Genomic DNA, 24,546 nt, shown 5'->3' with positions numbered 1-24,546 from the left:
ATGCTGAAACTTACACCTTAACAATGGCTAATGATGTCAGAGACTATAGTAAAAAAAAAAAAGTTTTTTTAATAAAATTAAGTAGATGGGATGCCTGGGAGGCTCAGTGTTTGAGCATCTGCCTTCAGCTCTGGGCACGATCCCAGAGTCCAGGGATCTAATCCTACATCAAGCTCCCTACGTGGAGCCTGATTCTCCCTCTACCTATGTCTCTGCCTCTCTCTCTGTGTCTCTCATTAATAAATAAATAAATCTTAAAAAAAAAAACTATTTCCGAAAACCTGTAAGTACAATGATCCAAGTAGACCAGTCTGAAATTAATGAGAAGGATATAGAGGTAAGGTGTTGTAGCAAAAGGTAAATACACAAAATTCAATAGGTCTCTTATCCACAAACAAAAATCACTCAGCATATATGATGAAAATACAAACATAGTAAAAACAGGAGCAATAATATGATTGCTAGGCATAACTTCATTGTATCTTTTCCAGACATCTAAGAAGAGGCAGCATTTCCTAAAGAACAACAACCTGGACTGCATAATTTATTAGGTACCTATACCAAGGGATGAGCAAAGTCTTATCAGGCAGCATACATCATACAGACCTGTGGAATATTTTATTTAATTCTCATAGTCCCTTATTGTGTAAAGTTATTATGCATTTGCAGCACGTGGTTGTTTTCTGTTTGAACGAGGCTGTATATTTAAAATACTTTTGTTACCTGAAATGTGAAAAATACACATAAGTGATTATATTGTCACCACAATTATTTCCATACCCACCAACCCAAATTCATTATTGACAGTGATATCCTATTCAGAAATTACTTAAAAATATTTTTTGAAAAGTTCTTATTATTAGTGAAGATTAACACCCACGTTGCATCTCCAATGTTTAGTGCTTCTATCTCTCTATTGTGTCTGGAGTCCATGTGGCTACCATGGCCCAAATGTATCAACTAAAAGCAAAATTGTTCCCATTGCTGACAACCAGACTACATATCTAATAAAAAGTGATTATTAAATGTGTTCTTATTTTTACTAATCAAGGTAGTAGTAGTAATATCTTTTGTACTACCATTAATACTATGAAAAGAAGAAAGAAAAAGAGTAGTTATATTGCAGAACTGGTGACTTACCAAGCATACAGTGTTTTAGGAGCTTTTAGGTGGATTATCTCTTAACCCTCAATAAACCTGTATCACTGAATCTTGTACTAACTGAAAAACACAGGTTTATCATGAGGATTAGGCAACATGAGTAGATACTTTTGAAACTTGAAAAGTAACAGATAAATTAATAAACAGATTAATTATTTAAACAGATAAATTATATTATCACAATGCAAAATTCTGTACCTAAAAAAATTATTCTGACATGTTCATTTCCTATTTACAACCTACTTAATCACCAGGATGTATGCTTTCTTTTCTGCTTCTATTAGCGATAGTTCACCACCATTATTTAGTTGTTTTCCTTTAAACCAAAAAGTCTCCAGTATTGATGCTTTAGCTGGAGGATTAGAAAAACTTACAGGGGATGGCAGGAGAGCACTTTCAATCCATTATGGGAAAGGAGAGTCTTCAGAATTGAGATGATCCCTTGCAACTCACTGATTATTATGATATAGAATGAGGCTTTATTTACTATAACTCACAAAATATAAAGCTATCATTCTCTACCTAGAAATATGTGAAATACAGTGACAACCATGCACAGTTAAAGCTGAGAGGAAATTAGAGAACATTTAAATATTGGAGAATGATAATCCTGATTTTAACTAAGAGAGAGCAATGGAATATATAGTGTTTTTTCTTGCATTTGCCTAGGCTGACTAATGATGTGGGTGAACAATAGTTTTCTTTAAAAACTCTATTAGGGAAATTAATTCTTTCCTTAAATTATAAATGAGTTAACACTACTCATTGTGGGACCATGAAAAATATCAATTAATCTCTAAAAATCACCATTGATTCCCTTTTCCAAATATATTATCACTTTGACAACTATGATTTAATGTCTTTGTTTGATATTAACCAAGTGATATCCAACTAGACTATCCATGAAAAGGATACACTAGTTGAGACACATAAGATGCACTGAGAACAATAATGCAATTCTGAAAACAATAGGTTGAAGACCAACTTAATGATAAAATGTTCAATAGAACATGTAATGGAGCAATCTGGAAGTATTCTAAATTCTAACTAAAAAGCACCATTTAATTATCTCATATACTATATAGAGAGAGGTTGAAATATACGACCTGCATATATAACTTGCCATTTCATGGGTATTTGTGGATGGTCCAAGGAGAAAAGATGTTGCATAATCATGGAGCATAGTATGCACCATCAAGATGTAAAATTGAATATTGGCCTGTATATGTTTGTATGCATGTGAACGATGATATTAAAAGATAATCAGAATCTTAAAATTAACACATAGAGTGAAAGGCCTGTAGGAGAGATTACTAAATATTTCCTTACTGGTCAATAATTATGCTGAAATATTGTTGCATTTAATATGGAAATTAAATAGAACACCATGCACATATTTGACCAACTTGTTACAAGGTGTTTAATAAATCATTTAGTCCATGAGAATTTCTCACATGTTAACAGGTGATCAAAGGACTTACTATCATCATGAGTAACATAGGTTGTATTAAGAGCAATAGTAACAAGGATGATAATTATAAAAAGGGGGAAAAGGATGTTAAATATCTAAAAAGGATAAACATTTGCTAAATGCTTCCTTAGTATTTTTTGCATGTAGTATGCTTAGGGACTTCCTGTAGATAAATTCATTTCATCAGCACAACAAATGCGTGGCATGGAAATCACTATTAATCTGTAACATGTTTGTTGTGAAGATCAAATGAGGTGACAAATTAAAATATTTTAGAAATCCAAAATGGGAAATCAGCAAGAACCATTATGTCATAATTGCATAGCATCCCATATCTAACAAAATAGTTATGTGTGCATTTATTGATTACAAACTACCTATCTGAAAGGAAGTAAGTTCTGTAAGTGCTTCTTGTTAAAATTAACACCCACCTGTTCATAACTAGACACAGAAATGCACAAACATACACATGCACTGACATATCTACACAAAATATTTTAGCTTCTTCTATTAATGGTTGATATATGTTTGTTGGATCATAGGCAAGGTTTTAAAATAAGGGTACATGGCAATTAATTTTGTTAATTCAAAGCTCTGCAATGTAGGACATTCTCCACATTTTATGTAAGACAATGAGTTATATAATGAGAACAATAGAGTCTTCACTGAAAGTTTGATTAGGATATGGAAAAAATGGAAACAAATTTATTCCATTCACCTTATGTAGGATGTTTAAAAGGAATTCTGTATTTTTCAAGGTTCTCATTCTTTAAAAAGATTAGAAATATTTAATATTATATTAATATTAAATTATTACTATCAACATTTATTTAATGATTAGGCTGAAGACTTTGGTAACCAATTGTGTATTATTCCATTGAATCTTCAGAAATCCCCAATAATGTAAAATTTTTGTTAATTTTAATTCATAATCTTCTTTTGAAGATTGAATGAGGTAAAATATGTAATATATTCCTTTTTTTAAAGATTTTATTTATTCATGAGATACTCAGAGAGAGAGAGAGAGGCAGAAACACAGGCAGAGGGAGAAGCAGGCCCCATGCAGGGAGCCTGACATGGGACTCAATCCCGGGACTCCAGGATCACACCCTGGGCTGAAGGCAGTGCTAAACCACTGAGCCACCCTTGCTGCCCTATGTAATACATTCCTGATACTATATTTGTTTCTGTACCAATTAAATCAAAATTATTAGTGAAATGATTATTTCCTTTTCAAAAACCACTAATATATACACTCAATACTCTTTTCTATTACTGGAAATAAATACTGCTATTTTGTACCCCTAGCTTAATAGCCAATGGCTGACTGGAATTCAGGTGGCTTCCAAGGGCCAGTTGTATGGTAGCAAAGTTGCTTCAGTCACTGCAACTGGTATTAGTTACTAGGGTGTCTTAGTCAGCTTGGGCTGCCATAACAAATATCATAGACTGGGTAGATTAAATGACAGAATTCATTTCTCACAGTTCTGTACTCCAGGGAGTCTAAAATCATGATAGATTTTTCATTCTGAGGCCTCTTCTCTTGGCTTGCAGATAACTGCCATCTCACTGTGTACTCACATGACCTCTTCTCATGTGCAAAGAGAGAGGATGGAGGAGAGAGCAAGATCTCTGGTCTATCTTCTTATAAGGGCACTAATCCCATCAGACCAGAGACTTGTCCTCATGAGTTTATCTCATTGTACCTCTGAAAGGCCCATCTTCAAATATCATCACATTGGAGGTTAGTGCTTCAACATACGAATTTTCAGAGGACACAAACATAACACCGGCAATATGTAAGTAGGCTCCATGTGAAGTCTTTACTTAATGACAGCCTCCTAGATGAACCACTAAAAGAAGCCTGACAAGTAGCATTGGCAATATTAGGCACCAAAGTATATAATGGACTGGGTGTGCATTCTTTTAAAATGACTAAGAACACAATGGAACAAAATGACCAAGTGATTTGGATCTCAAATTTAAAAATCAAGGTTTCTATTGGCAACAATTAACTCTTCCCACAAGCCATTGTTTATGGTTTCCAAAAGTTTATTTTAAAATTAACTGCCTATATCTATATATTTACTTACCTGTCTAGTGATATATTCATCTTGGCATGGCTCATATTCAGGTTTGGTAGAACCCGTAAAGTGTCCCCTGGTGGAAGCATTTACTCTTAAGAAACAAAACGTCTAAACTAGCAGAGCCTGAGCATGTAGAAACAAGAAACACAAATTTTGGAAGTGAATGATTGTGTTGGCCCCAATACATATGTATTCTAGCTATTAGGAACCTTATACCACATGAGGCGCCTGGCTGGTTCAGTTGGAAGAGCATGTGACTCTTGATCTAAGGGTCATGAGTTCAAGCACCACGTTGGGTGTGGAGATTACTAAAATAAAATAAAAACAAACTTAAAATAAAGGAATACAGTACCACATATAAGTTGTTGAGATATGAGTATATATTCCACATTCTGGAGGACAGTATTCCAACTCTACCGCTGTTCTCCTTTTGATGTCCTACCTGAGACTTTCACAGGCCATTCAATGTATTGGGCCAACTGATGCTGGATTTGTGTTGTATTATCAAACCAGTGGTCATGTATCTGTTGCCACACCTTCTTCACTATAAAATAGTCCCTTGAATCAGGCATTTTGTATGCTTTAAATTGTGATATCAGCAGAAATACTGAGGGCAGAGAAAACAAGCTAAACCCATATCTGGAGAAGGTGTCAATTTTGTTAAAGACAAATCATACCCTCCTCTATGGTAGAGTGGTCTGAAATCATTAACTAGCCACAGAGATTCTGGCTGTTCTCAGTGAGTACTCCGTGCTTTTTGAACCCATGTATTGCCTCCTTCTCTACCATTGTAACTACTCCACTCCGTACATACATTGTGCAGATATTGGGGTGGACCAAGGAGAGAAGCTGGCTGACATGCACAGAACAAGTCAAAGATAAGGTTGTGCAAATGTAATTTGGAGATCCAAATGTGTCTGCCATACCTGGACTCAAAGGTGGTCTTTGCTAAATGGAGTTGCCATTCTCTCATCCATGACCTTGCCAGAAGCAACAGCAGCAGGAAGATGTCCTCCATATCACTTCTACCTCACAAGTAATCTAACAAGTCTGTCTAATTGATAGAACCTAATTCACTATCAGAGCTCTAACTATAATTGGGAAGGTAGAACAGAGGTTCAGTTAATCAATCCACAATATCTACTCTTTATTAGAAATTTATGTACTTTTACACAAAATGAAATTAGTCTATTATTCTTAGTTATCTTTACTAGGTTTGTGTTAATATTTTTCTAGCTTCTTAAAATTAACTTAATATCTATGCATGTTTGTGTATGCCTGGATTAATTTGTATAGCATAAGAGATGCCTATTCTTTGAAGATGTTTGGGAGATATTTAACAATCTTTCTAATTTCTTTTTATACTTAATATTTTTATAATAATAACAATTGTTTCACATCTGTGAGAGGAATAGTATAGGCCATGCCATGATAACAAATAAACCAAACAACTCAATATGATCAAATGGTTGCATAGGGCATTTCTCCTTCATATGGTAACTCTTAAGTTGCTTTGAGTTGTAGCACTGCTATCTCCACCTAAGACATCCTCTTTTACCACAAAAAAGGAAGAAAATACATAAAAGCAATTAAATGTTCCTGTCACTTGTCCTCACAACCCATTGGCCAGCATTAGTCATATGGCTCTATTTACATCTGGAGATGGTAAATGTGATCTTCTATATGACTGAGGGGTAGACGAGAAATTGATAATGGTGAACACTAATAATCTCCATCATAGTCTCCCAAATGTTTGCTTCATTCTTCTTTCCAAAGGGAAAACATACTTACCTCCTCCCCAAAGAAGACTGTTAAGAAAGCCAAGAAGTCCCTCAATCTGCCATCTACAAGCTTGGAAACCAGGAAAATCAGTGGTGTAATTCAAATAGTCTGAAGGCCTAAGAACTGGGGGCTGATGGTGTAATTCCCAGTCTGAATCTGAGAGCCTGAGAACCAGAGTATTGATATACAAAGGCAGGAGAAAATAAATGTTTCAGCCTAAGCAGAGAGAATGAATCGCCCTTCACCTTTTTGCTCTGTTAATGCTCTCAATAGATTGATGGATGCCCACCCACATTGGTGAGAGCAATCTACTCAGTCTACTTATGCAAATGCTGATCTCTTCTGGAGACATCCTCACAGACACATCCAAAAACAATGTTTTACCAGCTATCTGGGCATCTCTTAGCCCAGTCCAGCTGACACATAAAGTGAACCATCACACCAATCAAAACCAGCAGCAATCAACAAACACTACTACCACTCCCCTGAGCAGTATTAACATTTTTTTTAGTCTCTTCATCTATATTTCCCTACTAGCATTATTATCCAAACTCTTCCCTTATACTTGCAAATTCCCTAATCATTTGTGCTAAGTCTATTACAGCTTCATCTTGCCATTAAAAATTCCTACCATGAAACCACTTAGCCAACGTCACACTTCACGTTTTTGTTATATCAATACCACACTTTCAGTACCAGTTTCTGTATTAATCAGGCAGGTTAAGCTAGCCTGTGGTAACAGTCCTACAGTTTCAGTAGTTTAACACAACAAAAGCATGCTTCTGATTCACACAAATTACATTGTGGATTCAGGAACTTCTCCAGAATATCTTCTCTCTGTATGGTAACTGAGTAATCAAGGTACTTTAAACTTGAAGCTCTAGTATCTCAACGCAAGGCCTCCTCAGTTGCTGCAGCTAGAGAAGAGAGGTGGCAAGAGAGTTGCACATTAGCAATTAAATATTTCTTTTTTTAAGATTTTATTTATTTATTCATGAGAGACACAGAGGGAGAAGCAGGCTCCATGCAGGGAACCTGACATAGGACTTGATCCTGGGTCTCCAGGATCACACCCTAGGCTGAAGGTGGTGCTAAACCACTGAGCCACCCAGGCTGCCCTAGATATTTCTTTTTTAAATTCTTAACTTTAATTCCAATTAGTTAACATACAGGATTATATTAGTTTCAGGTGTACAATATAGTGATTGAACAATTCCATACATCACCGTGTGCTCATTATGACAAGTGCCTTCCATAATCCCCATCACCTATTTAACCTATCTTCCCATCCCCCTCCCTTCTGGTAACCATCAATCATCAGGTTGTCCTTTATAGTTGAGTCTATTTTTTTTTATTTTTCTCTCTTTCTCACTGTTTCCTTTTGCTTGTTTGCTTTGTTTCTTGAATTCCACATGAGTGAAATCACATGGTATTTGTCTTTCTCCAAATGCCTAATTTTGCTTAGCCTTACACTCTCTAGCTCCATCTATGTCATTGCAAATGGCAATATTTCATTCTTTTTTATGAATGAATAATATTCCATCACACACACACACACACACACACACACACACCACCTCTTCTTTATTCATCCATCAATCAGTGGACACTTGGTCAGCTTCCATAATTTGACTATTGTAGATAACACTGCTAGAGACATAGGGGCTCATGTATCACTTTTAATTAGTGTTTTTGTATTCTTTGGGTAAATACCCAGTAGTGTGATTGCTGGATCATAGGGTAGTTCTATTTTTAACTTTCTGAGGAAGTTCCATACTGTTTTCCACAATGGTTGCACCAGTTTGCATTCCTACCAACCATATAATAGGGTTCCTTATTCTCCACATCCTTACCTGTTTCTTGTTTTGTTGATTTTAGCCAATCTAACAGGTGTGAGGTGATATCTCACTGTTTTAATTTGCATTTCCCTGATTGTAAGTGCTGATGAACATCTTAGCAATTAAATATTTCAACCTGAAAACAAAAAATATAATTTCTGTTCATAGCCTATTGTCCAGAATTAGTTACTGGCCCTAATTACGAGAGGGCTAGGAAGAATACCCTTCCAATGTGCATAAAATGGAGAGGGACCAGGTACTGTTGAACTCCAGTAATGTATATCTCAGATACTATTGGAAATATTATAGCTTATAGGTAAAGAGTACAACTGGAGTTCACAAGCCCTAAATTTAAGCCCTAGCTTTGCTATTTGCTACCTAACAACTGGCTTAAGCCCCGAGCCTTGGTTTGAAGTACAGATAATAATAGCTATCTAATTGGATAATTATTTGTTTTAAATGATATTATGTGTGTATACATTGCTTAGCACAGCTCCTGGCACACAGGAAGCATTCAACTTATTGTTCTACAAACTGCGTGGTGCATAAAGACATTGTGATCCACTAAGCTGTGATCATGACCAGTAAAATTTGCTGCAGATAATCTCAGGGACATCATGGCAGTACCACTTGTAATATACACATTATGACAGTTTTCAGTTATTTGCCAGTCTTTAGCAGACTTGGAAAATACTGACACTGTCACACTCCCCACAATAAATTAGAGTGAAGACCATGATGACAGCAAAGTATTGACAAGAAGAAAATTAATGTGACAGAGGCTATTTCATTTTGCTAAAATATCAAATTTTGTAGAACAGTGGTCATTTACTATAATCAGGAGCTACTCCAAAATTACATGGTGAAATAGAAATTCAAAAAAGAAACACATAGCAAAAGCAAGTAAATGACCCTGAAGAGCCCCTCAAAAGAGCTATTTGTAACATCCTTTTTATCTGGCTTCTGCAAATGCTATTACAACACCTCCTGAGTAATTTTATCTAACTTCATCAGTCATCAGTGAGGATTTTTTAATAAATAAAATTTCATAATTCTTATTACTGAAATGATATTTTGGCCCTTCTAGGGAAATAAGTGTGTATTACAAATATAGATTTTTCTGCGAAATGACTCATAAGTTAAACACATTTTATTTGTTCATGGCACTAAATACTCAGGATTTATTAAGCAGTATGTTATTTTTCCTACTTTTAGATACTAAATTTATTGTAAGTTTTAAGCTTATAATAAATGATATATTCATATCAGACAAAAGCTTTTCAAATATGTATATTTTTTTCAATCTGTGATCAAATGTTCTTTAAGAATTATAAAATTTTTTAAAAAGAATTATAAAATTAGCATGTGTTCACTGAAAACAGTGGAAAAAAATGATCTTATCATAAATATGTATATTTATACACACACACACACACCCCTTTTCCTTCCAAACTCCAGAAATCTACTATGAATTATTCTATACTTTTATCAATATTATGTGTGTGTATGTATTTTACTTGGTGTATCATGAATATCTCTCTAAGTCATTGATATAGATATAACTTATTCTCCTCTGGTAGCTGAATACTCTATTATGAATACACAACAATTTGTTCAGGCTTCCGCCCAGTGAATATTAGTTTCCAATATATTCTGTTATAGACAATGCTTCACTAAGCAATCTTGTATGATCCAGCAATTCCACTTTTGGGTATTTATCTGAAGAAAACTAAAACATTAATTTGAAAAGTTATGTGTATTCATATGTTCATTGCAGCATTATTTACAATAGCCAAGATATAGAAGCAACCTAAGTGTCCATTGGTAGAAGAATGGCTAAAGAAGATGTGGTATGTATCTACAATGGAGTATGGCTCAGTCATAAAAAAAATGAAATCTTACCATTTGCAACAACATGGATGGAGCTACAGGGTATTATGCTAAGTTAAATAAATGAAAGAAAGGCAAATACCATATGATTTCACTTATATGTGGAATCTAAAAGTTGAAACAAATGAACCAAAAAAGCAAAACAGAAACAGACTCATAGATACAGAGAACAATCTGGTGGTTGCCAGACGGGAGGTGGTAAGGGTTAGGCAAAATAGAAGAAGGGGATTAAAATGTATAGACTTCCAGTTACACAACAAATAAGACGCGAGGTTGTAATGTACAGCATAGGAAATAAAGTTAATAATACTGTGATAGGGGATCCCTGGGTGGCTCAGCGGTTTAGCGCCTGCCTTTGGCCCAGGGCGCGATCCTGGAGTCCCGGGATCGAGTCCCACATCGGGCTCCCGGCATGGAGCCTGCTTCTCCCTCCTCCTGTGTCTCTGCCTCTCTCTCTCTCTCTCCTCTCTCTCTTTCTATCATAAATAATAAATAAATCTTAAAAAAATAATACTGTGATAACTTTGTATGGTGACAGATGGTTAGCTAGATTTATTTTGGTGATCACTTTGTAATGTGTAGAGATGTTGAATCACTGTGTTGTATATGTGAAACTAACAATATTGTGTATCAACTATACTTCAATAAAAATAAAAGCGTTCTTATGCTTATATCCTGTATCAATAAAAATACGCATTTCACAGTGACAGAGTAGAAGAGAGGAAAAGAGAGTTACATTTCTCTTGGTACAGAATCTGAAGTGAAAAATATCTGGGATAATATATACCCAAGCTATTTATGGATAATATCTTGAAAAAGGGCCTAGGAGTGGGGTCACAGGGAAATTAAATATTATTTTACAGCTGTTCCCTGATATTTGCTTGTCTAAAACATACACTACCTTTATACTCAGAAAAGTAAATGAAATGAAAAATTTAGAGATTTGCAGAAATTATTCCTTTTGCAACTAATTATTAAAGTAACGATATAGGCAGTATGAAAGTAGAAGGATGTTAAGTATGCTGTGGAGGGTTTTTAAAAATTATTTTCAAATAGTTTATTTAAAAAATGTATCAACAGGGACACCTGGGTGGCTCAGTGGTTGAGCATCTGTCTTTGGCTCAGGTCATGATCCCAGGGTCCTGGGATCAATTCCTGTATCAGTCTCCCCAGTGGGAGCCTGCTTCTTCCTCTGCCTATGTCTCTGCCTCTTTCTGTGTGTCTCTCATGAATAAATAAATAAAATCTTTTTTTAAAGTGTATCAACAGTATATTAGTTCCTGGGGCTGCCATAACAAAATACCACAAACAAGGTGGCTTGAAACACAAGAAATTTATTCACAATCTTGAAGGCTAGAACTCCAAGATCAAGGTGTCAGCAGATCCATACTCTCTCTGAAGGTTGTAGGGGAGAAACCCTTCCTTGCCTCTTCTAGCCTCTGGTAGTTATTGGCAACTAATGAATTCCTTTGCTTGTAAATGCATCATTCCAATCCCTGCTTCTATCTTCACGTGGCCTTCTCCCCTTTGTGGCTTTGTCTTACCATGGTATTTCTCTTTCTGTATCTATATCTCTCCTCTTCTCTCCTTATAAGGACACTAGTCATATTCAATTAGGATCCTAAGCCAGTATGATCTCATCTTAACTTGATTATATCAGCTAAGGTCCTATTTCCACATAAGGTCACATTGATAGGTAACAGAGTTCAGGACTTCAACATGTCTTTTGGGGAGATACAATTCAGGCCACAGCAATAGAATAATAATGTGGAAGTTTATAGACCTAAATATTAATACCAAATGTCTCTGGGTTATATATATTTCATTCTTTGTAATTTTCAGCATATTTTAAGATTATTCAATGAACATTTATAAAAACTAACATTTATAAAGTTGAAATGGCCTATTACATTTTGTTACACACACACACACACACACACACACACACACACACACACACACACAGAGCCTTATCCTTAGGTGAAGATGGAATTTTCCATGGAGCTAGTTTGGTTAGTAGAGTGCTGCCTATGTACTTGATATCAAGAGTTGTCTGACTCCTTGGAGTGTGTTTCTCTTAACATCTCTCTCTTCAGATAACAGTATTATAATCAGAGTAAAAGGAACTGAAAATGTTACATCCCATTTTGTTAGACACACCACATCTCACACATGAACACATATACATCCTTGTCTTTAGTTAAGAACACAATTTTCCATGGCTGAGCAGTGCAGCCTATACATCTTTTGTCTCTAGTTGCCTGACTAACCTGGGGGTGTCTTCCTTGTCATCTACTTATGTAGATGACTAGCTCTGGACAACCAGTGCTTTTATGCTTTCTAAGGGGAGAAGAGAGATTGTGGAGGGGAGAAAGAGAATGAGGAAGAGAGAAAAGATATAAAATTTTATTTTCTCACTGGTTATGATACTGTAAGAATTCTTTTTTTTAAGATTTTATTTATTTATTCATGAGAGACACAGAGAGAGAGAGGCAGAGACACAGAGGGAGAAGCAGGTTCCATGCAGGGAGCCCGATGTGCGACTCGATCCCAGGACTCTGGGATCATGCCCTGAGCCGAAGGCAGACACTCAACCACTGAGCCACCCAGGCGTCCTGATACTGTATGAATTCTTTACCTGTATACATATATACCTACATACAATGGAATACTAAAGTAGCCTTATAAAATGATTAAAGTTGAACTCCTTGAAGTGATGTGGAGTGATACCAAATTATATGAAAGAAAGAAATTTAAAAATAGCATGGTTCAATGATTCCTCTTTCGGAAAAAAGAAATGATGCGAAAAACTGACCCCATTGTGTTACACACCCCTCTCCTTATTTTTCACTTATGGTAGAGAAACCATTCTTGAATCCAAAAAGACTGCATTATAGACATAGTGGTTTAGTTGAATGGTGGTTTAGACTCTGATTCCTTGCTAGTTAGCAATGCAAGCTGCAGTTATGACTTCAACACTTTTGTAATTTCTACTTTTCTAATAGATTTGGAGGAAGAGTGAGAATTAGTGATTTGAAATGTAGCTTATGACACAATTCATAGCATGGTTAGGACTACCTTCAAAGATTCTACCACAAAGATGGTAGGGTGTGAGTAATGAGTGATAGGAAGAGAAGGCCCACCTGCTGTAAATATAGATCGACATGGGTTCTGATTTGGTTGTCCCCACTTCCCAGCTGTGTGACCTGGGGTGTGAGCCCAATAGTATTCAGTTTCTTGCCCCCTTGCAACATTGTGCTAGGTCTTTTTTCTAATTTATATATCCAAATAGATGAAAAATGAAATCTCTTTATTATTTATATTTGGATTTAATTAATTGTTAATGAGGTTGAGTGTTTTTGAGTAGGGCAGGGGAGGGCTGTTTGGTTTTTACATAACCATCAGTCATTTTTATTTTGTTTGTGGGAGTGTCACTTCCACTCGAATTTCATTGGCCAAAGTCAATCTATGGCAATGCCTAAATCCAAGGAAGTTGAGAACAATCAAACCACATACCTAGAGTGAGAATCGGAAATACTAGGCAAACAAAGATATTGACAACTATAGATAGATTTCCAGAAGTGGAATTGCTTGGTCAATGACAGGCATATTTGAAATTTACGTAAATATAACTTTCAGTGTTCAAAAAGGATACAGCAATCAAATTTCAATAAAAATGTGCAAGAGTACCTATTTCCACACAACCTTTCCAGCTCTGGATACTATCAATTTTTTAAAAATATTTTTAGTGAAATACAACATACCTACAGTATATGTATGTTCAATGTACAGCTTGATATTTTGTTTACAAAATAAACACACCCATGGAAACAACTCCCAGATCAAGATATAAAACATCACCTGCACTCCTCCATGTCCCTCTCTGTCATTATTAGCTCCACAATGTAAACTACTATTTTGACTTATATCACCATAGATGAGTTCACCATAGATGAGTTTTGCCTATTTCTGAACTTTATATAAAATGGAATCATACATGCATATTCCTTTATATCTAACTTCCTTTGTTCAATATTATATTTGTGAAGTGTATCCCATGTTGTTTGTGATAGTACTTCACTCATTTCCAATGATTCTATGATTTTGTTGGATCAATATATAACATCATTAGTTTATTGCTGATAGGCATTTGGGTGATCTACTATTTTGGACTATTACAAGTAACATTGCTATGAACATTCTCATACTTTTATTTTGGTTCACATATATATGCATTTCTGTTGTGCTTATGTACCTGATTGGAATTACTGGGTAATATGGTAAGCTCTAATATGTATAGCCCATCAGTTTTCCAGAGTAATTCTATCAATTTATGTTTCCACCAGCAATGTATTAGTTCCCACATCCTTGCTAACATGTCTACTTTTTTAATTTTACCATTCATCAATGAATGTAGACTATTATCTGATTGTGATTTTTATTTATTTATTTATGATAGTCACACAGAGAGAGAGAGAGAAGCAGAGACACAGGCAGAGGGAGAAGCAGGCTCCATGCACCGGGAACCCGACGTGGGACTGCATCCCGGGTCTCCAGGATCGCTCCCTGGGCCAAAGGCAGGCGCTAAACCGCTGCGCCACCCAGGGATCCCTGATTGTGATTTTAATTTGCATTTACTTGATAACTAACAAAATTGAATGCTTATTTATTGTCTTATTGTCCATTTGGAGATTGGATTTTTGATACAGGTCTTCAAAATTTGTCATTAAAAATAATTGGGTTGCCTCCTTCTGTCACTCCTGGTGTTGCTGTGTGTTCATTAGGTATGGACCTAGTACCTCTTTTGTGAAGCAACAGCTGGGGAGACTGGCGCTCACCGTGGCTGCTGAAAAGACCAAGGAAGGAGTCAAAACTGAGAACAGCGACCATATTAATTTTGAAGGTGGCAGGTCAGGATGGTTCTGTGGTACAGTTTAAGAGGCATACACCACTTAGTAAACTAATGAAAGTCTGTTGTGAATGATAGGGTTTGTCAGTGAGGCAGATCAGATTCCTATTTGATGGGCAGCCAATCAATGAAACAGACACACCTGCACAGCTGGAAATGGAGGCTGAAGATATAACTGGTATGTTCCAGAAGCAGACAGGATGTGTACATTACAAAGGGGACCTGCTACCTTACTCTAGAACTGTTTCTCCAGACCGAGAAGACATTCTAAATTAGAAAACTGCAATTCGGGAGGCACCTGAGTGACTCAGTCAGTTAAGCATCTGACCCTTGAATTTGGCTCAGGTCGTGATCTCAGGGTCATGAGACCCTGCATCTGGCTCCATGCTGGGTGTGGAGCCCACTTGAGATTCTCTCTCCCTCTCCCCATGTCCCTATCCCCTCTCTTTCTCTATCCCTCTCTTAAAAAAAAAAAGAAAGAAAGAAAGAAAGAAAACCGCAATTTGGTTCCACTACATCCTGCCTACTGCAGTATAGTTTTCTCTATTCTTTCATGTTCCCCTTCCCTATTCCTTTATTGTACATATAGTAACTGCACGTGTACAAGCATATTGCATTTTTTAACTAAATGGCCAGTGGTATGTTTTGATCAACATCAAATGGAAATGGGATGGAAAAAAAAAAAAAGGAAATGGGATGGAGAAAAATACTAGTTCTGCAAAAATACACTTTGTCCATTAAGTGACATTCTCATTTGGCTCTCATCTTTATATTCCAGTAAGTTGTTTTGTTCTCACTATTTAACAAAAAAGAACAACATAAAATCCTTGCATACTTGTTCAGTTGGAGAATTTTAATGTTTTTCATTTACCACTGTGAAACCAAGGACAATTTTATAACTTTTTTGTATGTAGCTATTACATACAGGGCAATCTGTCCTTAAGTAGGGATAAAAAAATAAATCCTAGATAGTTTTCCCTTCAAGTCAAGCATCTTGTTGTTTAAATAAACTTGTTTAAAATAAAAATAATAGTAATTAGGTTGCCTTTATCCTTATTGATTTGTTGTTCTGTAATTCTGAATATAAGTCCTTTCTCAGATATAACTATTGAAAATTTTTTTCCCATTCTGTGACTTGTCTTTCACTCTCTTAATAATGTCTTAATTTTAATAAAGTAGAATTTTTTTGTTTAGAGTTAGTGCTTTTTGTGTCCTTTTTATTTTTTTGTGTCTTTTTTTAAAGATTTTATTTACTTATTCATGAGAGCCACAGAGAGAGAGGCAGAGACACAGGCAGAGGGAGAATCAAGCTCCATGCAGGGAGCCCGACGTGAGACTCAATCCGGGGTCTCCAGGATCATACCCTGGACTGAAGGCAGCGCTAGACTGCTGAGCCACCCGGGCTGCCCTTTTTGTGTCCTTTTTAAAGGATACTTGACTGTACCGAAGTTGCTAAGACATTACCCTATATTACCTTCAATAACTTTCATGTGTTTCACTTTTGATGTATGGTCCATTTGGAATTAAATTTTGTATATAGTTTGAAATAGATGCAAAGAATCATTTGGATTTAATTGGTAACCCAATTGGTCCAGATCCACTTACCAAAGAAAACGGTTTCTCCCCTACTACATCACAATGGATTTTTTAAACCATAACTTGAATGACAGTAGACAGGTAGATCTCTTTTCAGACTCTACTATACCATTGTTCAATTTTTCTATATTTGAAACAATAGAACGCTGGTTAAATTATTATAGCTCTGTAAAATAATGTGATTTCTATAAATCAAACTTTTTTCTAGAAGGTTTTTAATACTATTGTCACTTGCAATTCTATGTAAAATTTAGAATTCATCTGTCAATTTCCATTTTAAAAAGCTTACTGGGATTATTATTTGAATAAGAAATCATATTAGGGAAAATTAACATCTTTAGAATATAGTCTTCCAGTCTATGGCCCGTGTGCAATTCTCTTTTTACTTGGGTCTTTGTTAATTTCTCTCAATGTCTTTGTGGGTTTTTTTGTAAAAGTATTGCACATTTTTTGTTAATTTTAATCCTCAATATTTGACAATTTTTTAAATTAATGCCAATGATACTGTTTTTCATTTTATATTCTGCTTGTCACTAACATATAGTAACCATTTTTGTATGCTGTGATGGTTAATTTTATGTGTCAGGTTGACTGGATTACAGGGTGCCTAGATATTTGGCCAAACATTATTTCTGGGTGTGTCTGTGAGGGAATTTCTGAATGAAATTAGCATTTAAATAGGTGGACTCATGAAGTAGTTTGCCCTCCCTCCTGTGGCTTGGCATCATCCAGTCTGTTGAGGGCCTGAATACAACAACAAAAAGACAGAGGAAGAATCTAGCCCTTCCTGCCTGATTGCTTGAGCTGGGATATCAGTCTTCTCCTGCTGTCCTGGATCTTCATTCTCAGGCCTTCAGACTGACTTAATTACACCACTGGCTTTCTTGGATCTCTAGCCTGCAGATGGCAGATTGTGGAACATCACAACCTCCCTAATTATGTAAGCCAAGTCCTTATAATAAATCTCCTCCTATGAATATCCTATTGGTTCTGTTTCTTTAGAGAACCCTATCCAATACATATAATGATCTTATATCTGGCAAACTTGATAAATATATTTATGAATTCTGATAAGTTTTTTGTAAATACTTTTAGAATTTCCAAACACACAACCATGTCATCTCTAAATAATGAGACACTTATTTCTTCCTTTCCAATCTTTGTAAGCTCCATTTCTTTCTTATTTTCTAAAATATCCAGTTCAAGGTTGATTAGAAATAGTAATACAACCAGGTCTCGTTTCTGATCTTAAAGGGAAAGCTTTCAATATTTTACTATTAACATGCCTTGTGTTGGGTATGTTCTAAAACCCTATATCAGATTAAGAAATTTTTTTCTATTCCTAGTTTTCCAAGATCTTTTCACATGAATAGGTGTTGAATTTTACCAAAGACTTTTTCTGCCTCTGCTGTGATGATCATATATTCTTTTCTGTTAATGTGATGAATTACATTATTGCCTTTTAAATGTTAAACATTCTGGGATGCCTGGGTAGCTCAGCAGTTGAGCATCTGCCTTTGGCTCAGGGCAGGGTCCCGGATCAAGTCCGGCATCCGGCTCCTTGCAGGGGGCCTGCTTCTCCCTCTGCCTCTGTCTCTGCCTCTCTTCCTCTCTGTGTCTCTCATGAATAAATAAATAAAATATTTTTTTAAAAAGTTAAACCATTCTTTCATTCCTAGAATAAATTCAACTTGGTTATCATGTACTATCCTCCTAATTCCTGGATTTATATTGCTATTATTTTGTGTAGGAGCTTTGCATCTACATTCACAAAAGATTTAGTCGGTGGTATGCCTTTCTTACAATATCCTTGATAAATAGCCCAGGAACAATTTGAAAAGAATGTGTATTCTACATTTATTACATACAATGTTCTAAATATGTTAGGATATATTTGTTAGTCTTGTACATGCTTCTATACCATAACTTCTTTTGTCTGCTTATTTTAAATCTCCACACATGTTTGTAGATTTATCTATTTATGTTTGGAGTTCAGCTTTCACTTAATACATTTTGGAGCTATTTTATTTTGTGCATACCACTTAAGGTTTTCTCTAACTTGTTTAATTGATCCTTTAATCATTGTGATATATCTAATATCTCTCATAGTGCTTTTTGCCTTAAAGTCTAATTTGTCTTTTATTAATTTAACTATAGCTGCCTCATTTTGGTTCATGTTTGCATGTTATAACTTTTTCAACGCTTACTTTCAAACTTTCTATGTCTTATTTAAGGTATGTCTAAGTCACACATAGTTGTAATTTTTTAAGCCAAGCCTGACAATCTTTGTTTTTCATTGGAGTACATACTCCATTTATATTTAATGTGATTACAGGGAAATTTGGGTTTTAATCTACCATTTTACTACGTGTTTTCTATTTGCCTTCTCTTCTTTATTCTGTTTTTTTTTTCAATCAAGTTGCTTATTACTTCATTTTTAACACTCTTATAACTTCTCTGCGATACTTTTTTTTTTTTAACCAGTAGTTTAGTTTCTCACAATTACAACATCCTTCTGGCTTATTAATATAGTGCTTTTACCACTTTCCAGACAAGGAACCTTATAACACTTCAACTCGATTTACACTTTCCCATCTTTTGTGTTATTATTGTGTATTTTAATTGTACAAAAAATTTTAAACTCCAAAAGATACTATTGTTTTTCTTTTGAATGGACAATATTTATGTAGATTGTCTATATTAACTTTTTTAGTGTTCTTGATTCCTTAAATTACCTTGTTTCCATTTGGGATCATTTTCCTTTTGCCTAAATAACTCCCTTTAGTATTTCTTTTAGTGCATGTCTGATAGTTATAAATCCTCTCAATTTTTGTGTTTCCCTTAAACCTTTTTGATTCACCTTCATTTTGAAATAATTTTTGCTTGGTTGAAACATATGTTGCTCAGCACTTTGGAGATGCCAGGTCATTTTCTCCTTTCATTATTTCTTTTGAAAATTCAGTTGTCAAGATTATTGTTGCTCCTGCAAAGATAATGTGTCTTTGTTCTCTAGTTACTTTAAAATTTTTCTCTTTGTTTCTGGTATCCATCAGTTTTACTTTGATGTACCTATGTCTAGTTTTCTTCCCCACTATATTAGTTTTCTACTGTTGCCATAAACATTACTGTAAACGTAGTGACTTAAGACAACACAAATTTGTTACCTTATACTTCTGTAGGTCAGAAGTCCCGTATGTGTCTTAGTGGCTAATTTAAAGTTGTCAGCAGGGATCAGTTTCATTCTGGAGGCTCTGGGGCAAATCCATTTTTTACTCATTCAAGCTGTTGACAGAATTCAATTTTTTGTGTTTACAGGACTGAGGGCCAGTATTCTTGCAAGCTGTAAGCTGAGGGTCATTTCCAAATTCTAGAGGCCATCTTCATTCCTTGGTTTCTGACCCCCAACTCCATCTTTAAAGCCAACAATGATTGGTCAAGTCCTCCTTTCACATCTCTCACTCCTGCTTTCCTCTTCCACTTTTAAGGGCCCACCTAGATCCAGGGCACTCTTATCTTAAATTCAGTTGATCAACAACATTAATTTCATATACAACTTTACTTCTTCTACCATGTAACATAACAACATACACACAGTTCTGAGGATTGGGATGTGAACATTTTGGGGGGATGAATTAGTCTGCCTGCCATAGTCATTATGCTGCTTTAAATTCATACAGCATATAGAACATGTAGCTTGAGAACTTTCTTCAGTTGCAAAAAAAAAAAATCACTTTCTGGATACTAGACCTATTACTATTCTGTCCAGTAATCCTCTCTTCTGTTCTGTTTAATCTTTGTAAAATTTATCCACGGACTCCTTAATTTCAGCTTTTTGATTAATTATTGAATTTTCATTTAATTTTATAATTTTTATATCTCTGGTGAAATTATCATTATTTATTTATTGAACACATTACTCATAGTTACTTTAAAGACCATTTTGTTTACTCCAACTTTTTAATCATCTATGATTTTGTTTCTGTTGTTGTTTTTATTTTTTTCATTGGTCCTATTTCCTAACATATCTGAAATTTCTTTATTGAATGCTAGACTTTGTGCATAGAAAATTGTAGTGGTTCTGAATGATACCTTCCTCAGGAGAAGATAAAATGTTTTTCCCTAAACAACAGACAAAGTAGGAATAGATTATCTTAACGTAGTTGAGGCTGGTCTATTGCCAGTTTAACCCTACTCACATGGTACAACACTTCCTAGGGCTCAACTAAAAACCTAGGTTGTTTACTAGAGAGTACTTTGGAGATTCCTGAATTCTTATTTTTGCCTTCCCAGCACTCTGTGATATTATGGCTCTATTTAGCTTTGTAGCATTTTTAGCAGCTACTTTATACTTGGTTTCTTTGCCTCTCACCCTGAACAGGCACAGGTTAAAAGTTAGGTAATGCCTCAAGAGAAAATTTCATTATCTTGCCATTTGTGATAACATAGATAAACCTTGAGAGCATTATGCTAAGTGAAGCAAATTAGAGAAGGACAAATCCTGTATAATATCCCTTATATGTGTAATCTACAAAAGCCAAAATCATAGAAGCCAGGGCTGCGGACTGTGGGGTGGGATAAATAAGGTTGGTCAAAAACTACAAACTTCCAGTTATAAGAGGAATAAGTACTGAAGATCTAATGTGCAGTATGATGATTATAGTTAATACTGTAATGAATACTTGCAAGTTGCTAGGATAGCAAAACTTAAGTGTTCTCAGCATAACAACATCAACAAAAAAATGGAGCTGTGAGGTAAGGTTGTGTTAAACAACTTTATTGTAATCATTTCACAATACATATGTGCATCAAATCACATTGTACATCTTAAGCTTAAACAATGTTATATGTCAATTATATCTCAATAAAGATGGAAAAATGTAAGTGGGTTAATATCTGCAATTCAAAATTCCAGCTACCATTTTTGCAGAATTTGATAAGCTGATCCTAAAATTCCTATGGAAATGTATGGGGCCCAGAATAGTTAAAACAATCTTAGAAAAGGGGAACAAAGTCAGAGCACTCAAACTTCCCAATCTCAAAACTTACTACAAAGACACAGCTATCAAGACTGTGGGGCGCTGGCATAAGAATAGATCTATACATCAGGGGAATAGTATTGAGAGTCCAGAAATAAACCTTAAAATTGTGGTTGATTGATTTTTTTGACAAGAGTGGCAAGATAACTCAATGGGGAAAGAAGTCTTTTCAACAAATGATGGAACACCTAGATCCACAGACCAAACATGAAGTTGGACATTTACCTCATATCACATAAAAAAATAAACTCAGTATGGAACACAGACCTAAATATAACCACAGAAAACTATTAAACTTTTAGTTAAAAAACATAAGAGTAAGTCTTTGGGACCTTGCATTAGGCAATGGTTTCTTAGATATGACACCAAACGCACAAGCAAGAAAAAAATATATATATTAAAATTTTTTATTCTTTGAAGGACTCCATCAAGGAAGTGAAAAGACAACCCACACAATCAGAGAAAATTTCTGCAAATCACATATCTGGTAAGTGGCTTGTATCCAGAATACATAAAATATATAAAGACCTCTTATGACTCAATAATAAAAAGATAACTCAATTTAAAAATAAGCAAAGGAAAAAAAAATAAAAAAATAAAAATAAGCAAAGGATCTGAATTGACATTGCTCTAAAGAAAATACAAAAATTGTCAATAATAAGCACATTAAAAGATGCTCAAAATTATTAGTCATTATAGAAAGGTAAATGAAAATCACAGTGAAATAGGATGGCTATTTTCACAGCCAATAGGATGGCTACAATAAATCAAGACAGAAAATAACAAATGTTAGCAAGGATGTGGAAGAACTGAAACTCTTGTATATTGCTGGTGGGGATGTAAAATGGCACAACACTTTAGAATAGAGTTTGGCAGTTCCTCAAAAAGTTAAAAATAGAGTTGCCATATGAACCAGCAATTTCAGTCCTAGGTATTTATACAGGAGATCTGAAAACATATGTCCCCACAAATTCTCATGCATTAATATTCATAATGGCCTTATTCACAATAGCAAAAGGTGGAAACAATTCAAATGTCCATCAACTGAGAAATGAATCAACATAAGGTAGTATAGCTACAACACGAAATATTATTCAGCAAAAACAAATAATGAAGTATGCTACAATGTGGATGAAACTTGAAACCATTATGCTAAGTGAAAGAATCCAGGCACAAAGTATGTTTCCCTTTATATGAAATGTCTAGAATAGGCAAAGTCATAGTGACACAACAAAATAGATTAGTGTTTGCAGTGACTGGGGCAGAAAGCTGGAATTGGGAATGGCTGCTAGTATGTACATGGCTTCTTTATGGGATGATAAAATGTTCTAAAGTTAGATTACGGTGATGGTTGTAGAATTCTTTGAGTATACCAGAAGCAAGGGAATTTTCTACTTTAAATGAGTGAATTGTACATCCTGTGAATTATATTTCAATAAAGTTGTTATTTTCCGAATAAATTAACATGGCCATTCTTAGGTAAATAGCCTACGGAGAACCAACTTTCTGGCCCACATCTATTTCCAGTAAGGCAACCCAGTGTACACACAAGTGTTTGTATTTTCAGAATGTCATCAAATTTTAGCCACACATTTCGACAAACAGAAATTCTTGAGAGGAGAAACCTAAACACTGAAGCATGCTAGATACCACAAATGAGGATAAGCAGGACTAAATTAATCTGTAGAATCCTGGGAGTTTACTCGCAGTCTCACTTTCTCAATCAGGGAAACAAAGACCTAATAAATTAAAAATGATCAAATCCATATTCTAAAATCCAAATCTCTTATGGATACATAATATTGAGATTCAGAAGAAAAGCTAACACACTGAGATCTATCTAAAAACAGAGGATTTGAATACACAGAAGAGAAGGGGGAAGAGCATCAATTAACTATTGTGCATCTAATATGTACGTAGGATAAGCAAAGGTATGGGGACAAATAGGAGCCTTTATTTGAGATCCTGAGGGGCAAAAGGAGCCTAAAACCACTGTTATGGTGAGCTTGTGTTAGAGAATTTTATATATCTCTTGATATATAGATGTCTATATCTATATCCAACAAATAAATCAGAACATACCGGATATCAGATAGAAAGGTAACAGGAATGTTCTTGATTCCAGTGAGGTAGAGGGTATTGTAAACTATGCAGATTCATCCTTGTATACAGAAGATATTTCGTTAATAAACTCATCAAGAACAGCCTTAAAATTGAAAGATGTTGGAAAAGGGCAGCACTGAGCTGGAGGTTGTAGTGCTCTGGTTGCCAGGCAGCCACCCTCAGGCCCTCTTTTGTTACCGTGGTGATGTTTAGAGAGCTTACCTAAATACTCTTTGAGATAGCATCCGAACTCTCCACATCCCTTTAACACCAACTAGTCATGCCACTTCTTTTTCTTCCTCCCCCACATCTCTACCCACACTGTCATAATCTTACGAATTAGATGAACCTACAAGTGCACTTCCAATGCCCGATGCCACAGGCTGGGAAATGATGTTGGCTTGCCTACCTAATGCAAATAAATGAAAGGATGGTGAAATGAATGAGAAGATTAAGCAAGATTATTCAAATGAAAATAACAAAAATTATAATAAAATAAGGTTTTTCAAATAAATTGATATGTTTGGGGATAACTTAGGATCCGTTCAGCTTTATGTCATGGAAAGGAGATTGCTTGGTAATCAGGAGACTTGGATAGTAGTTCTGATTCCCTGTCACTTTATCACTGGGTGATCTTGGTCATGTTAGTTCCCTTTTCAGGGCCTCAATTTCT

At 35.2% G+C, this 24,546-nt stretch overlaps 1 long non-coding RNA gene and 1 pseudogene across 1 annotated transcript; one reads left to right on the top strand and one right to left on the bottom strand.

Moving 5' to 3' along the window:
• Positions 1 to 606: 606 nt before the first annotated feature.
• Positions 607 to 24,039, bottom strand: LOC140628236 (uncharacterized). Its single transcript, XR_012026565.1, has 4 exons — positions 23,853 to 24,039; positions 4,726 to 4,842; positions 1,141 to 1,221; positions 607 to 723 (listed from the first exon to the last, which is right to left on the bottom strand). It is a non-coding gene; the product is annotated as an uncharacterized lncRNA (long non-coding RNA).
• Positions 13,394 to 16,231, top strand: LOC140627804 (small ubiquitin-related modifier 2 pseudogene; annotated as a pseudogene).
• Positions 24,040 to 24,546: the final 507 nt, after the last annotated feature.

Source organism: Canis lupus, chromosome X, assembly GCF_048164855.1.
Source record: "Canis lupus baileyi chromosome X, mCanLup2.hap1, whole genome shotgun sequence".
Taxonomy (NCBI): domain Eukaryota; kingdom Metazoa; phylum Chordata; class Mammalia; order Carnivora; family Canidae; genus Canis; species Canis lupus.
Note: the sequence above shows the minus strand (reverse complement) of the source record. Positions and strands in the feature narration are given on the sequence as shown.